This window comes from Triturus cristatus, chromosome 1_2 (genome assembly GCF_964204655.1).
Source record: "Triturus cristatus chromosome 1_2, aTriCri1.1, whole genome shotgun sequence".
NCBI lineage: Eukaryota > Metazoa > Chordata > Amphibia > Caudata > Salamandridae > Triturus > Triturus cristatus.
In genome coordinates, this window is record NC_140580.1 from 1,095,618,600 (window position 1) to 1,095,635,736 (window position 17,137).

The 17,137-nt window shown below is 42.3% G+C and overlaps 1 protein-coding gene across 17 annotated transcripts in view; it reads left to right on the top strand.

Moving 5' to 3' along the window:
• DAB2IP (DAB2 interacting protein) overlaps window positions 1–17,137 on the top strand; it is a 1,477,580-nt gene that overhangs the window by 1,383,633 nt on the left and 76,810 nt on the right. The gene's annotated exons all lie outside the window — the stretch shown is intronic.

Consider the following 17,137-nt stretch of genomic DNA (forward strand, 5'->3'; position numbering starts at 1 on the left):
TGCAGGGTAGCCTTGTCTTGTGAAAAGTGTGGTGTATGCCTTATCCGGTATCATTAGCGCTCTTTAAATGCTTGCGTGTGAAGAAGAGGCCCAGGCGTGTAGGACTTCTGTAAATTCTCAAGTGTAGAGTTGTGTGGTAAAGGCCTGTGCCTCACGCGTAGGATGTGATGACATCAGTTTGGTCATTGGAGGCACTTATAGGATTTTGCTTATAGACCAGGGTGAAATTACTGATACAGATGTCAGAGACAGGACATTCGTTTGTCGATATTGCAATCCTTTAGATAAAGATGTTCGGTGGCTAGATGCTTTGAATGACTTCCTTCCTTTGTGGCTGGGTGGTTTAAAACAGGGTTGACAAGGTAGACGCTGGAGGACCGGGTCCATGTCGGATTTTCAAACCAACCTCTGATTATGTAAATATGTTTGGTTTTAATTCACTGTATGTACATTTATCTTACATGGATATCCTTAAAATCTACCACAGAGCAGGCCCGCATAGGCCTACTTTGGAAACCCCGTTTGTAAGGTTTAGTCAAAATAACAAGCCTCCGCCAATGGGGCCAGTAGCCCCTGGTACAAAGCTCGCCCCCGCAGCTACAGAAATGCTTGTGTGACCCTGGCCATTCACTTTATATCTCTTTGCTTTATATCTGTAAAATGTGACTGCTTTATTTCATGTACAGTCTCGAGAGAAATTCATTGGATGTGTTCACCCTCTGTGCCCTACTTCTCATCATGTCCTTGTTTTTGTAATCTGCTTTCAGCTCTACAGGACATAGTGTGTGAGCTGCTCTGCTGCAAAAACATGTACTCCTAAAACACTCCTCCGCTAATTGGGGTCAAATCTGCTCTATTTGCAATTACACCTCAAAAGAGTCTGTGATTGGCAGTTCCTTGTCTTGTTTGCATAGTGTTTGCCGAAGGTCCTATGTCAGCTGCTCACCCGTGTGCCCAAACGAAAACATGTATTTTCCCCCTCATTGTGCAGTTTTATATTCCGCTGACATGACCCTGGGGGGGGAACAACCTTTACAACGCAACTTTTACAACGCACTACACTTACAACGCATTTTTTACAACGCACAATCCATTACAACGCATGACATTACAACGCAGGACACTATAACGCATTTTTAAAAACTACCTTTACAACGCATTCCATTACAACGCATACTACCATTACAACGCATACCATTACAACGCATAATATAGTAATTTTTACCCCTATACTAGCCAACACTTACCCTACTGTTGCACCCCCTGGAGTTAGAATAGTAATTTTTACCCCTATACTATCCAACACTTACCCTACTGTTGCACCCCCTGGAGTTAGAATAGTAATTTTTACCCCTATACTATCCAACACTTACCCTACTGTTGCACCCCCTGGAGTTAGAATAGTAATTTTTACCCCTATACTATCCAACACTTACCCTACTGTTGCACCCCCTGGAGTTAGAATAGTAATTTTTACCCCTATACTATCCAACACTTAGCCTACTGTTGCACCCCCTGGAGTTAGAATAGTAATTTTTACCCCTATACTATCCAACACTTACCCTACTGTTGCACCCCCTGGAGTTAGAATAGTAATTTTTACCCCTATACTATCCAACACTTTCCCTACTGTTGCACCCCCTGGAGTTAGAATAGTAATTTTTACCCCTATACTATCCAACATTTACCCTACTGTTGCACCCCCTGGAGTTAGAATAGTAATTTTTACCCCTATACTATCTAATACTTACCTTAAATGCAATTTAATATTATGCGTTGTAATGGTATGCGTTGTAAAGGTAGTATGCGTTGTAATGGAAATGCGCTGTAAAGGTAGTTTTTAAAAATGCGTTGTAGTGTCCTGCGTTGTAATGACATGCGTTGTAATGGATTGTGCGTTGTAAAAAATGCGTTGTAAGTGCATGCGTTGTAAAAGTGTGCGTTGTAACGACATACATCCCCCTGGGGGTATTAATACACCTTACTAGTATGAAATATATTTGCATATATTTACATCATGCTCGATTCATAAAGCAAAGTAGGACTAGACAATAACACGAAACGACACAGATTGCAAAGATCCTATAAAGGGGCGATTTATTGTAGATAAGCTGTTCTCTTTGCCAGTCCTGCATTGTTATCAACCACCAGCAATAAGCATTCTAGAATGTGTCTTTGTTTGATGACGTCTATCTGGTTTTGGAGACCTACTGTGACATCATCTCCGGGGGCCCCTTAAAAGCACAAAGGAATGATAATGGCAACAGATTTATGACGATTACATGGATCATCTTTGTGTCATGAAGAGAAGGTTCAAATTACTTTACTTTCAAGGCAAATACGAAGAATTAATTGAAGTCATCTCGTTAACATCCTAGAGAACTGCACCATGTTCAATAAGAAGGAACGAAACGAATGAGCCCGTGTTGTAGTCATGCTAGAGCAGGGAGAGGGGTGTAAGGAAGGAACAGAAATAGATTAAAACAAGCATTGGCATAGCCAATAGGTCTCGCTTTTGGGACCTTATAAATGTTTAGCCATGCAACAGTTGCATAACTAAATACTTATAAGGTCCCAAAAGCGAGACCTATTGGCTATGCCAATGCTTGTTTCTGTTTATTACTGCTCTGTAGTAATGGCGGCGCACGGGTGCCACCGTAACTACATAGAAGTAATAAACTGGAGAAAAAAAACCTGGCTCACAGAGAGCATCCCAAAGCGGCCATGTGGCCGCGAAAGTGATCGCGATCAAACATCAAAGCGAGGTGCGCGCGCCCGTGCACATGCACTGTAGCTCTAGGATACAGTGGTAGCACTTTTTTGAGCCCTCTCAAAAAGTCTCGCCAGACCAGCGCATGCGCTGGGTCAGGCGTGACCTAAAAAAGTGCAGCATGACACCACGAAGGGGCGGGAAGGTCCAGGCCGGAAGTGATCTCCACATAGAAGCCCTTTGGTGTCTTTATTGAATGTCACCTGAGAGGTGGTGCGGAGGCTGGAGAGAGAGATGAAACGAGGTGTGTGGTGCAACCAGAAAGCGATTGAGCTGAGGTGTGCCGCGTTTTTTAATGTTGAGGGTTCACGGCGAGAAATTCGGCAGTCCAAAGAGCTCTTTGGCCCACAGGTATTTCAGCTTTTTTATTCAGATACCGTGGGTTTCAAGAAGGTGTTTCTTTATGAGCAAAGCAAGCGAGTTTGTAAACCTATGTTTAACAGGTAGCCTGGAGTGTCTCTTACTTCCAGTGACAAAGCATGCTGCCCCATGAAGACCCCCTTCAGTGTTGCATGGGTTATTTCTGTTAAGGGTTAATTTCTCATATTCATGTCTCGAGAGGAGTAAAGATTGTATTATTGTCTTGAGTCTTTGAACTTTCCAAGTCTGTCATTACACCTGGTACTGATGATAGTCAAGAACTGCTTAACCTCATCCCTAGGGCATCAGCAGACCAATACTCTGTAGCACCAGCCCGCCCGTCAAGCTCCGCACCTAGCATCCTTTTATTTTATTTTAATTTTGCATCTTTTATATAGTGCGAACTCGACCCGAAGGTATTGGAGCGCTGTACACGAGCACCGTATTTACATTACATATTCAGGCACGGGGAGATTAAGTGATTTGCTCAGAATCACAGGATCTGGACGCGACCTCGAGGCTCGAACCCTGGTTTCCAGCACCAAAGTCGGCAGTTTAAGCCGACGTACCACATCCTCTCCCTTTATATCTTGGTATGACCCTTTGACCTTGACGAGAAGCCTTGGCCTGCCCCAAGTCATACATCAGAAACAGCTTGAAAGTGCCGTAGAAGCCAGTCAAGGTGAGGTTAATCTCCCATCTCTAAGCAGGACCGGGGAATCTGGTCTCACGGCGCCTGCATGTGACTGACCCTAGGAAGCTGACATTGGGTCTGTACCATGACATGGGGAGAGGATAAGCCACAGTGCACACGGCTGCGAAGGATGAACACTCCCTTAAGCTGGCATGTTGTCAGTAAGCGTTTGTCGCACTAGGTGCTGGGGCGACGAGCAGTGACGCCTTCTTCCTTCTGCTTGGCGCAAGGGATCTCTTCAGTTTCCTCTGTTTTTGTCAATATTTAATTTCCCCACTTTTCTTCTGAGTTTTTTTGTTTTTAACTGTGTTCATTTTATAAACAAAGAGGCACTTTTGAAGTAGCACTGTAACATTATGTATAATGTTGTGTCTGGTCCATCATTCATTTAAAAACATTTCCTTGCTTTTTTGAAGCCCCAGTGTTGTTCTCACAGATGACTAGAAAAGGTGCTTACGCTGCTTTCTATAAATGTGGAGTAAAGGATAATGGGTAATGGACAAATAAACAAAAGACTTTCAATATGTCTTCCTGGGACTGTATTACCTGATTGCCAGGGGGGTGCAACAGGCAAATGCAGCCTATTTTCCACCGGGGCACTTCTGCCTTCTGTAAGTGGCCGCAGAGGCGTGCATGTCCCCTTCGATAATACTTATTAGCAGGAGCACATTTTGTGTCTGTGCAATCTCAAGGCTGCGTTCATTCATTTGCACCCGACTAATTTGATTTGCACAGGGCCATGGCCCCATGAAAAGGGGGGAACACCATTGTTCTTGCTTATGTGCCATTACCAGGGCCACTGGAATTATGCAATTGTGCGGCTGCACCGATTTTCGCATAGTTAAACATTTGCTACAGTTGCCAGATAATCCATCATCTGCTGCATAATCTACCAATAAAAAAACATTGTTTCTAGTTTAAATGGTTCAAAAGTTAATAAAAATGCAACAACACGTGTTGCCACGCAGTGGAAGGCCCTTTTCGCAAAGTTAGAAATGGTCACCTTTATATTGGGTATGGCTATATTTGGCTGTTCAACTGGTACTAACGAGGTGCGGCCAATGCCCAGACAGTGTTACCAAGTTTAAAAATGACAAGATAATGAAGTGATACTATGATAAAAATGTGCCGCATAATTTTCCTTTTCTTGCCGCATAATTCATTTAACCCTGCCCCATAATTTGGTCCTTTCCTGCTGCATAGTTCCACTGGCCCTAGCCATTATTACCTGTATCTCTGACAGTATCAAATGCAAGCATTGGCATAGCCAATAGGTCTCGCCTTTGGTACCTTATAAGTGTTTAGCCATGCAACAGTTGCATAACTAAATACTTATAAGGTCCCAAAAGCAAGACCTATTGGCTATGCCAAGCGGCTGTGCAGCCGCGAAAGTGAAAGTACTCGCGGTAAAGCGCTGCGCGTGCGCCAGCGCACTTGAACTGTAGCTCTAGGCTGGCCTGGTAGCACTTTTTGGAGCCCTCTCAATAAGTCTCGCCAGACCAGCGCATGCGCTGGGTCAGGCGAGACCTAATGAAGGTTTAAATCTGCAACTAACTTCAATTAATAGGCCGATTTCACCCTTACTATTCATTTCTAAACCGATCGAATCAGCCATTGCAGACCAATTGCAGCAATATCTGGGCACCTATACTTTGTTCTCGGATTGCAGTTCAGGTTTTAGACCCTACGGAGTGACCAAGGGGGCTATTCTGGGAGCTACTGTTTAAACTTAGAGGAAAATGTGAACCTGCCACTCTTTTTCCCCATGAATCAGTCTCTCGGCGGCATGTGACTCCTATCTCCTCTTCCTTTCTTACCTGGGACACACTTTTGGTTTGAGAGTTTGGGCCCTAAAGGGGATACATCTTTCTCAAGGATCACTAGCAACGAGTGCATTTAAGCCAGTCGACCTCACACACCCTCTGTTGGAACTTGGCATCCATCAGGCTGTGCCCTATCGCATCTCCTAATCAACGTCTATATGGCTTCATTTGGGGGGTGTTTTGATGGCTCGTCATCTCTGGACTGTCAGATGTAAGCTGATGGCACCCAGATCTTGTCTGTGATTGTTTTAAAAAAATGAAAACTTGTTTTTAAAAGCAAACTGGGCACTTATATTAAAAAAAAAGTGTTTTCATTTTTGAAAAGTTTCAGTGAGAGGAGGCAGTGGTCCCCTTGACCCCTGAAGCAGTCACCCCAGTTCACAGAGGGAAAGGTACGCAGAGGGGATCGCTTCTCTTTTGCCAATGAGTTACCAACCCAACTTGGGAGTCAGTGACTTCTCAATTGTTTGCACCAGAATTACAGTCCCAAACCATTTATACACAAACCAAATCACTACCTAGAAGGGATGCCAAAAGCACTCTCCTACCAAACAGCGACTTGGAAACAATTTCTAAAGCGATTTTGTGATTTGGTTAAATAAGAAAATGTGTTTTAGCAGTTTCAAAGCCTTAAATTCAGAAATTAGCAGGGTTTACGACTACCAAAACCGTTAGTACATCTCTCCACATGCTCTCTTTTTTAGAGTTTTATATAGCGCAAACTAGGCCAGAGACATCGGGTATCAGAGCGCTTTACATTGCACTAGTTTCGTTACAGATGGACACATTCATTTTTGTTAGGCACGGGGAGATTAAGTGATTTGCCCAGAATCACAGGATGTTTAGCGTCGTTGCCAAGACTCGAACCCGGTTCCCCAGCTTCGAGGTCGACCGTTCAAGCCGTAAGGCTACATCCTCTATTATTGACTTGAAGGAGATGACTGCCTCCATTTTATTTTATATACATGTTTCTTTTTGTGCTAACACAAAGTATGATATGGTAAACAATGACCTTTTCTTTGTATTCAGAATTCAAGGTATTCGGATAAAGTATTTGAGTTTATTTAATAATCTGCTGCATCTACCCATAATCATCCATGTCAGCCCAGTGGTGTAACGATAATTGAGGGGGGCCCCCCTGCAAAGTACGTGGAGGGGCCCCGTCCGGACTCTAACAAGAGCTCCCGGCCGATGTGCAGTGCTGAGGGGGCTCCATGGAGCTTGGGGGCCCACCCGCACTGCGGGGGATGCTGGGGCCTGTGTTACGCCCCTGTGTCTGCCCTAGAAACGAGGACAGACATGATAGCTCTCAAATAAATAAATCCAGAATTTGTAACGCGCAGCTAATCCCCCCCCTGACGGCTTCAAGGCGCTGAATTGTAGGCACGGGGAAATTGATGTGCCCAGAATGACAGGATGTTGACGCCAAGACTCGAACCTGGTTCCCGCTGGCTCCTAAGTCGGTAGCTCAGGCCGTTGCGCCACAACCTCTACCTCAAACAAAAGAGCAGTATTATTGGACTGGAGATAGCCTCAAAAACATACAGATCCATATTCATAAAATGCTGACGTTTGGATAATTTGCAATTTGCAAAGCAGCCTCTGCATCCCCATTGCAGGATTGCCGTCTTCATCTAGGTTCTGATTTGAACACATTGTGAAATCTTTCTGTGGATGTCAAAACCTCCCCTCTGGCTGCTATGAATATAGATGAGGTTGGTGCTGCAGAGAGGTGCCCATCAATATCTGATACCTCTTTAATTGCTTCCATTGGAATACATTCATTTTAGGGGAGAGAATGAGGTGGACTACTTTTTTTATTGTTCTGCAACAGGGTTACAAGCAATCTCACTCCATAGCCATATCGATGAAGAAATATGGACTGAGGCGCACTATCTTTCCTGTATATATATTTTTTTTAGTTTTATATAGCGCAAACTAGACCTGAGACATTGGGTATCAGAGCGCTTTACATGAGCACCAGTTTCGTCACACGAGGACACATTCATTTTTGTTAGGCACGGGTAGATTAAGTGATTTGCCCAGAATCACAGGATATTGAGCGTCGTTGCCGAGACTCCAACCCGCTTCCCCAGCTTCGAGGTCGACCGCTCTAGCCGTAAGGCTACATCCTCTCCTTTACATAAAATGTGAATGTGCCCCTGTAAGATTACCTTCACACACATTTGTTTGGATGTGCAAGTAATTTGCCGATCTTGGGGAGTCGACTATTAACAGCAGTTCAGCTTTCAAAAGCTCTTTTTGGCTTTTTTTGAGCCAATATTATCATAACTCGGGCTACCAGGTCAATCTTGCAAGAGTTGACTAATTAACATCAGCAGAAAATAAGGCCTCACGTTAGCAATTGGGTAAAAACCTTCACAAAATCTATTAATGACTGAAGTTTTAATTAAAGTTTGTTACATAGCAAGAAAAGAACACAGTTGAATCTTGTATTAAAAAAAAATAAAAGACTTAGAAACTCTCTTTGACAGACTGAGAGCGCTGCCGTAGCGGCAAAGTAAATTTAGGCTTGTTAAAAAAAAAACAGGTTAAGGCTGCTATGTGTTTTTTGTATGGAAGGTACCAAACCTTCCATTTTCCACAATGTTCAATACATTTTTATTTTTTAAAGTCAATTCATTGAAAAATATTTAAAAAACACTTTGTGGTGAAGTCAATGCTTGTTTCGGCATTATACAATATAATTCACTGGATGCTTCATCAGGACTGAATGAGCTGGTTTGCTGAAATGTTTTGACTATCACACACCCTACAATCAAATTAAGATCACAATAAATGATTTACAAGTCACAATGTAGTATTTCCCTTAGCCCACAAGTTCACAAGATTATATACAGAGAGCGTGAAAGTTTGTTACTTTGCTAAATAAACTGTTCTGACACATTCCCCTGTGTAGGTGAGTGGTGATTGCATATTTAACTTTATGTGCTGTTCATTTCCCTGCTGCTGTGAACGTGTTCTAGGTGCAGCATATCACCAGCACTTGCACAGGCATGCCTCATAATTCAATATTTATTTGAGTTGATTTGTTCATTCACTAACCGTATGAACGGTGCCATTTTATTCCAGGGTACGACTGTGACCACACCCTAATATTTATTGGTTGAGTAGTGGATGGCAAAAGGGTGGCAGGGGAATTCAACATACAATGGAGGTTCTATTGGTGACAGAGAGAACACATGCAAGGCCCACATGGTACACAAAAATTCAGATTTTAATTTATTCTATTACAACGTCACCAATGAAGAAATTAGTGTACACAGCTTCTCATGTGAAACTACACTAAGTAATTGCGCGGTTTAGAAAAACGATCCGTAAACTTGCTTCTTCCGGCAAACAAAATGATGCCAGATGAGATACAACTGTTCCATCTACTCTACACAACGCGCATTAGGATTATGGATTTCCTACTATCACTATTACTAACTAAAAAGATCATTCAATAAGACATTTTTTAAGATGTACTTTGTATTTTACGGATTTGTTATTTTATTAAAATGCCCAGGCAAACATAGGGCTAATCCAATGGAACCAGTGTTAAACCAGGGAACATTAAACAAATTAGTGTTTACTCTTACGGGTTAGAAGCTGCTCAGGGCCTCTTTTATTTAGTATATTCATTTATATTTTAGACACTTACAACGTTTGAACACATCTGGTCGACTGTGTGTCATATTTTTATTCCAAATCGCTCTACTAATACCATTGTGGCATTCTAGAACTGCTCTGGCTGGTCTGGCTTCAAAGGTCAGTGGGAGGCTAGGGGGGAAATTACTGGGTTTTCAAAACCTAATGGAAGCTAACCTAGCTCTGTCTAAGGTCCAAACGTAGCAGGAGGCTTTTCCAAATGTCAGGACCAACCTACTGGAAGCCCAGCCACCTAATATGTGTTTCTTAAATGCGACTCCTGTTTGTTGTTCTGAATGAATCAAGTTGGTGTGATGATGGGTGCGAACGTGTGGCTACATAAAAGGAAAGACTGGAGCCATGAAACATCCTGGCTTGCCAAACAACAAGTTTTAAAGTGGGCACGGGCAGTTGAAAGCTAGTTGAGGTGATGAGTAAGCTGCAGGGCTCTAGGGGAAAGTGTTTAGCTGTGTTCTATCTAGATTATCTGAAGCTGTTTTTTTTTTTTACCAGGTACCCAATGAAACCCAAATAAAATGTATGCACATAATCAGTAATCCAGTCTGGATCAGATGCTAGCCAGCATTGCCACTATGCACCAGTCTGGTATAAATCAAGGGAGAATTCAACCCAGGACTGGTGGAAAAGCAAGAAGATGAAATGGTAGTGACTGGGGATATAAAGTAAAAATGCTATAAACTCAGAATCTAAGGCTTTTACCACCTTTCCAGTCGCACTATAACATTGCATCCGATAATATCTTTATTACATCAGAATTGTAAAATTCTGGAGCCCTTCTTTACTAAATTGCTAAACGTTTAAGCTTTCGATGAGCCTGCATGAAGCAGGAGTTAATAAAGGCTTTCTTATGTTATAAAGAAAAACCCCTAAGTCATCAGCGAGAAGACACTGTTGTTGGTGTGTCTCAATGAACTATCTGGATACGGTTTCAAGGTTTGGGAGTCTGAAGAAGGAACATTTCCCAACACAGTATATTGAGAAAATTGGGTCCTCAGATCTTATCAAAAGCAGTATTTTCTGACCAGCCATGAACTATTATAACTTCATGAGAGCTCCACAGGATAGCCCTCGGGCAATATTTCTGTTTGTCTTGCTTTGCGGTTCCTGACTACACATTTTTAAAATGAAGGAATATGAAAGACCCTTTAAGAGTGCTCATTGGCTCTTCCCATTGTGTGGGATCCTCACATATTTATGATAGCTGGAGCTGATTGGATCAGGTGATAGGGGGGGGATCTGATGCTGCTCTATAGCAGAGGTTCACCTGTGCGATTTCTCCCAATGCGTGCATAGAATGTGTGATAAGGCTTTCCATTTCGTGCTGTTGAATCAATCGGATTTGGAGCCTTTTGTTTACAGCGATCGATCTGTTAGTAATAACTCTGTAAGTGTTGATATTAGAAAATGTGCTTTGTGGCGGCATTTGAAGAGGACAAATCAATGCAGAAGGTAGTTTTCAGAGTATCGGGCGACGGATGATGTGGAGTGAGGGAGTTCAGAAGCAGTTCAGGAGGATGAAATGGTCATGTAAGCCTTGCTTGTGTCAGATGCTCTGATTGCTTATGTATGAGAGCCCTGTGACAGAAGCGAGCAACATCCGCTGTTCACAATCCCCTGCATAAGAGTAAATAGTAATCGCTCACTCCTAACACAAGACGGATCCTGACAAGACCAGCTCTGTGAGGTTGAGACACTGAGTACCATTACATTTGAGAATAATACCACCTGTTAGTAACCCTACCGCGAAATAGATGAAGCATGGGTCATAGCAGTGAATACTGAAAACAGTATGTACGCGTGTACATCATTTGCATAAATGTAAACACCTGGACCTTTAGTCATAGAGTGGTACCGAGAGGCATACTGAGCAAAAGAATATTAGCCAAAAAGTGGACCTGATGACCTGCAAGGGGTTGATTCATATAGGACTGGTTGAAATAATTCATGTCTATATTCAGTAAAACTAAAAAGAGTGACTGTATGGAACGGCAGAAATAGTATTACATAGTTTTAGACCTTTAATTCTGAATGTCTGCACTTTCAACACCTACAGAGAGCTTTAGTTATCTCACCAGCCTCATGTTTTAAAAAAATATCATAATAAAATATATATATATAGGGAGAGAAAGGAGGGAATTAGGTCCGCCATCTTCATCCATTGGTCTGATGGCATTTTGCTCTTGCACGTGTACATTATGCTTAAAAAGTAGTTCACTCCAGTGCCAGGGCCGGTACCCAATTTCTGCTTTCATTTCATGTTTTTTAAATGTAATCTTCCATTAGTTCTTTTTTTTACGTACATTTTTTTGTCAATATGCACACCATCGTTAGAAGTATTTTTACTTTTTATCCGTGTTATGCCTTTTTTAATGTCTATTACATATGTTTTGCAAAATAAATAATTGCAGGCCAGGCCTGTAGGCTTTGCCATTTCATGTTACATTCTATGACGGAGTCTAGCTCTCTTGAAGGCCTGTTAAATATTTGCCCCTGGTGTTGTTGGAGGGAATGGAAGTGATACAAAATGCTACACAAGCACGTGTAACAGGACCATAAAATCACCACTGTAGTGCAATGTAATAGAACTCCAAAGAAATGCAGTCATCGGTGACCTATGTGGATTGTTTTAACAAGTTTCTAACAGGGCTTAGGCAACAAATGGGGTATTTACTTTCCTTGTAAATTGCTTCTCACGTACAGTTTGCTCACCTGAAGTTAGTGGTAAATGTTGAAGCAGTGTAGTAATTTACGTTTGTAGTAACCTATGTTTGATTTGCAAATTGGGAGTGAAAGAGTCCCAAACACACCCATATTTTCAGGTGGTGTAGGCAAAAAGATTTTCGGACCTTAAAAAGTAATTTTTGTCTAGTAAACAAATGAAAAATAAAGGACTGTGTTCACATTGTCAGTTATTGAAATTCTGCCAGTTATTTCCAGATGGCATTCCTATTCCCTACTGAGTCAGCTCTTCTTGTAACTGTGGTTTGATCCATTTATAGCACTGTCCTCATTTCGCATCACTTTTTGTATTTCAATTGTATTTCTTTTGTGTGTCCTCTTAATAGATTTTATTTATTACTTATGTTTTGCCTCTTAATCTTTCATGAGCAATATGAGGTTAGTGTGAACAACCTTGCCTTCCCATGGGTAATAAATTAATAAATAAAAAAACGTGATAGTGTTCATATCAACTTGGGAAATGGATAAAGGAGAGAGTAGAATTAAATCTTTGCTGAAATTTAAAATATCTGCATTGGACAGATTCAATATAGATATTTAGTACTTTATCTCGAAATTCTGAAGCCAGACAAAGAATCAAAGCTGACAGATGATGCCAGGAGGTGTTCACAGTTAATCATGAAAGGAATCCTGTGATGCATAAGACAAAGTTAAATAAAACTCACCAATCACAACTGAAAACCCATTCCATTTCAAAGCCCATTCCAAGCGTCATAAGAGGAATTATACAAAACGAAAAATGTAAGTGAAAGCTCGTCATTTCATCTTTGAACATTGACGTCTTAAAAGGATGAATTTAGGGGAATGAGTAGCAGCTAATCTAGGAAGCTGATGGTCAAAACAGAAAACGGCATCCGTTCCACCACCAAAGACCAGCCTGCAGCCAGCACAAGACACACCCACAAAAGCCATGACACCAACAAACCTGTTCTAGAAATCGTCCACTGCATACAAGGAAATCTTGCACTCTCGCATGCTCAAGCATTGCACCAGCATTTAGCTTTCAGTGACTGAGAGTTTGTAAATCACCTTTAGAAGCAGAAATGTGTGTACTTGAGGAAGTGTGAGCACCAGAGATGGCAGAGGCTCGGAGAATAACAACAATGTGAATACTAGTTATTAAAAAAATGGATGTGTGGGAAATACCTATATTTGTCAGGCAAGTAAACACATGTACATGTATAACTATGTGAAATAAGTATTTGTAGTACAAATGTTTGTATATCCTTTTAGTCTCTATAGAAAAGGCTCCTTATTGCATGATAATCCCCACTTTTTGCTAGATTGTATTGCTGTTTTTGGGCTATGCACACTGGGGCACTTCTGCCCAGTGCATGTGCTCTGACCCCTTAAACATGTCGTAGTTGACTATGCTCATAACTGGCATATTTAACTTACCTATAAGTCTCTACTCTATGGTGCAAAGTGTAAGCTAAATATCACTAGTGGACTGCAATACACATAGTTCTAGCATTAGAGTGACAGTTCAAAACATGACTGCATCCCTACTACTGTAGCCGGTCTGTGCACATTCCTCCGGTCAAAGTAACCCCTTTTACAGGCCTAAACCCTCCTTCTAAATATTACTAATTCACCCCTTAAGGGGCCTTAGTTCCCAATAAGGCACGGTACATGTTATTGTTATTGTAAAGTAGGTTATATAAAAGTTAGATGTAAAAGATGTCCTTATAGTGACAAGGCCCTAAAAGCTATGTTCACCGTACAAGGGTTAGCTTTTTCATGGAAGGTATTGAAGTATAATATTAAAATTAAATGATGCTATCGCCTTATAGGAACCATCTAAAAAGTTAATTTGTGGACTTTTAAAAATATTTATTACACGTACTTATTTATGCCTAGTACCCCTCCTGCGGTATAGGCCATCAACCTGTGTTCTCCAGCCATTTCTATCCTGGGCTTTTCTTTCATACTCCAGGTGTAACCCCTCTCCTTGTAGTCAGCCTTGATGCCTCGACACCAGGTGTTTCTTGGCCTTCCTCTTTTCCTTTTCTCTGGTGGGTTCCAAACCAGGGCTTGCCTGGTGGTGTTTGATGTGGGCTTGCGGAGTGTATGATATATCCAGCCCCAGCCTTTTTTTCATGATTTCTTCATGACAAGGGAGTTGGAAAGTCTGCTGCCATAGGTCTTTGTTGCTGATGGTGTTGGGCCAGCGGATTTTGAGTTTTTTTCTCCTCAAACAGGTGTTGATGAGGGTGTGTACTTTGTTGGTGGTGGTGACTGTTGCCCTTCAAGTTTCTGCTCCATGCAGAAGGAATGATTTTACGTTGGTGTTAAAAAGCTTGATCTTGGTTTACAGCGTTCGGTCCTTGTAGCACCAAACCATCTTTAGCCAAATGAAGGCAGCCCTTGCTTTGCTGTTTATAGTTTTGACGTATGGGGCTGTGCCACCTGCTTTTCTATGACACTGCCCAGGTAGGTGAGGGCCTCGACCTCTTTCAGTGCATCATCTGCAAGAGTGACTGTAGTTGTGCTGAATGTGTTAGCGTTCAGGATCTCGGTTTTCCCCTCTGGATGTTGAGGCCAAGTTGTGCTGATGTGACTGCCACATTGTCGGTCTTCTCTTGCATCTGCAGATGGGCATGGGAGAGTAGGGCCAGGTTATCTGCAAAGTCCAGATTGTTAAGCTGAGTCCAAGGTGTCCACTTAATGGCATTTCTTCTCCTTGCCTTGGATGTCTTCATGATCTAGTCTATGGTCAGCACACAGAGAAAAGGCGAGGGCAAACAATCCTGGTCCACTCCAGTGCTCACTTCAAAGGCTTCTGTAAGTTGTCCTCCAGGGACTATCTTGGAGGTAATTCCCTCATAAGAGTTCCTGATGATTCTTTCAAGTTTATCTGGCACACCTTAGTGGTGGAGGAGTATCCATGGGTCTCCCTGTCAATGCTGCCAAATGCCTTCTCATAGTTGATGAAGCTTACATAGAAGGGGGAAATCCATCCCTTTGACTTCTCAATGATGATAAGATTTATTACACGCACAATTTGTTGGGAAAGTTGGATTTGTACTAAATATTTTGCAAAGGGTACGTTTAAAAAAGAAATCACCTTTTGCCTGCCTAGAGCCTCCAGTAGCCCATTTGGATGAGCTTCCAACTGTCAACCAGGAGCTGAATAGCTCCTTGATGAGGTGTGAACTTGCTCCCAGAGATGAGACAAAGACCTTGGATGTGGGGAGGTGTTCTGTTTCTTTGACAGGATGACTATCAGGGCAGTGCCCAGGAACTTCATTAAATTCAAATTGGCCTACCCTGACACAGTCAGATATGCCCCCTTCTTTGTTCCTCTAGCCAACCAGGCACCGATCCCATTGGAAGAGGGGCAACCTCCGGAACCGGTTTTGAGTGACCACAGTTGCTCATTTCCATGACCACACCTCTAGGGTCAGAACTGGAGCTCTGCACAGGTGAAGAATGGTTCTGTCACGTTAGATTCAGGTGGAGAGGGGCACTGTGGGATTGTTTTATATATGGAACACAGGAACTGCTGCAAAAGTGGGTATTGTTACTGCTGGGAATATTTTCCCTATTGGTTTGGGATGGGCCAGGAATCCCTTCCACCCACAGGCTAGTGCCAGGCATAAATGTGGCACTCCTCGATAGCCTCTTCAGAACACTACTGGACCTGTAGAAAACCAAAGGACTGCAAGTGCTGTGGAAAACCCTACGGGTTGGACCTGCTACCACTTGTATCCTGGACAAAAAGTGGAGTCCAAGGGGCAGTTGGCAGACCTTCTGTTAAGCTACAGGGACACAAATGCTGAGAGAAGCACACTTTATGCTGGACCTGCCCTAGACCCTGCTGGTGGCTTCTGTTAGAGTGAGTCCTTAGTTGCAAGTGGACAGGTGTCAGAACGTACTTGTTCTGCCTACACCTAAAAACCTGGGACTTAGAATCCTTTTGCTAACTTTTTGCCTGTCTAAACATTGTGGGACCGGGATCAACCTACCAGCTGATCTTCTGAGGGTCCATCATCAGTGGGCCTGAATGTGCCACAGCTCCCACTATGTTCTTCACCGCAGCAGCATATCCGAGACTGACCAGAATCCGATGGTGTTGAACCTTCCTCGGATAAAGCATGCAGCTTTATACGCTGAGGAAATGTGACTTCCAGAAAAGAGACTTAGTCAGAAGGTACAAAGCTTCATCAGGCCTGATGCCAAACAGCATCCGATTATGGTTGACAATGTCCTGGGTGCGAACTCCTGACTTTTTCCACTCCGAGCTTCTCCTGCCTTTTTTGACTGCTTCACTGAGGCCTTATCCTTCATCAACGCATCGTTGTCGAGTCCGTCTTCAAATCCTGCCTTCAACCTTGCCCCGCTGAAGATTCTCCCTGCTCTGAAATTAAGAAGGTAACTTACCGACCAGGACAAATCCAACTTCTGTATACAACCCATTCTCCATCGTTGTCTGCCTTAAACTTTACCCTTGTCCCAGTATTGCGTGACCAGTTGCCCACATTTGGCGCAGTACACTTTTTGGCACTATTTTTATTTTAGAATTTTTAAATTCATATCGTTGTTCCCCTTATAAGATGTTTGTTGTTCTGGTGTCATTTTATTCATTAAATTATTATTTTTGTAAATTGGAGTGGGATTTTTATTGTGTTGTGTTTTTGACTGATTTGGTACTTCTGAATTCTTTTCACACATTCTGAAGTTAAGCCTGTCCATTTTGTGCCATAGCTACCAAACTAAAAACTGCAGAATTCAGCATTCTAGCTTTGAACGTGCTTTTTTTTTTAAAACTGTTACATTTTCGTTGTTGTTCCCAACGCCTCCATCAAGGATTGACCCTCTCACAGAAATTAAAAAAAACCTGTAGACACAAAAGATCACACCTACACGCTCTACGGTCCAGTTGACTTACTCCACCAAACAAGAGTTTTAGTGATCTGAAAGGAGTGCATATGGCCTTTATAACACCGCACACCTTTTTATTCCTTGTCATTCTCCTCTTCTCAAGCACAAATATAACACAAATGGTGCTTTAAGAATCAATAATATGTCACAGTATATGTCCCAGATCATCGCCTGAATTCGGCTAACTCTTTGGTG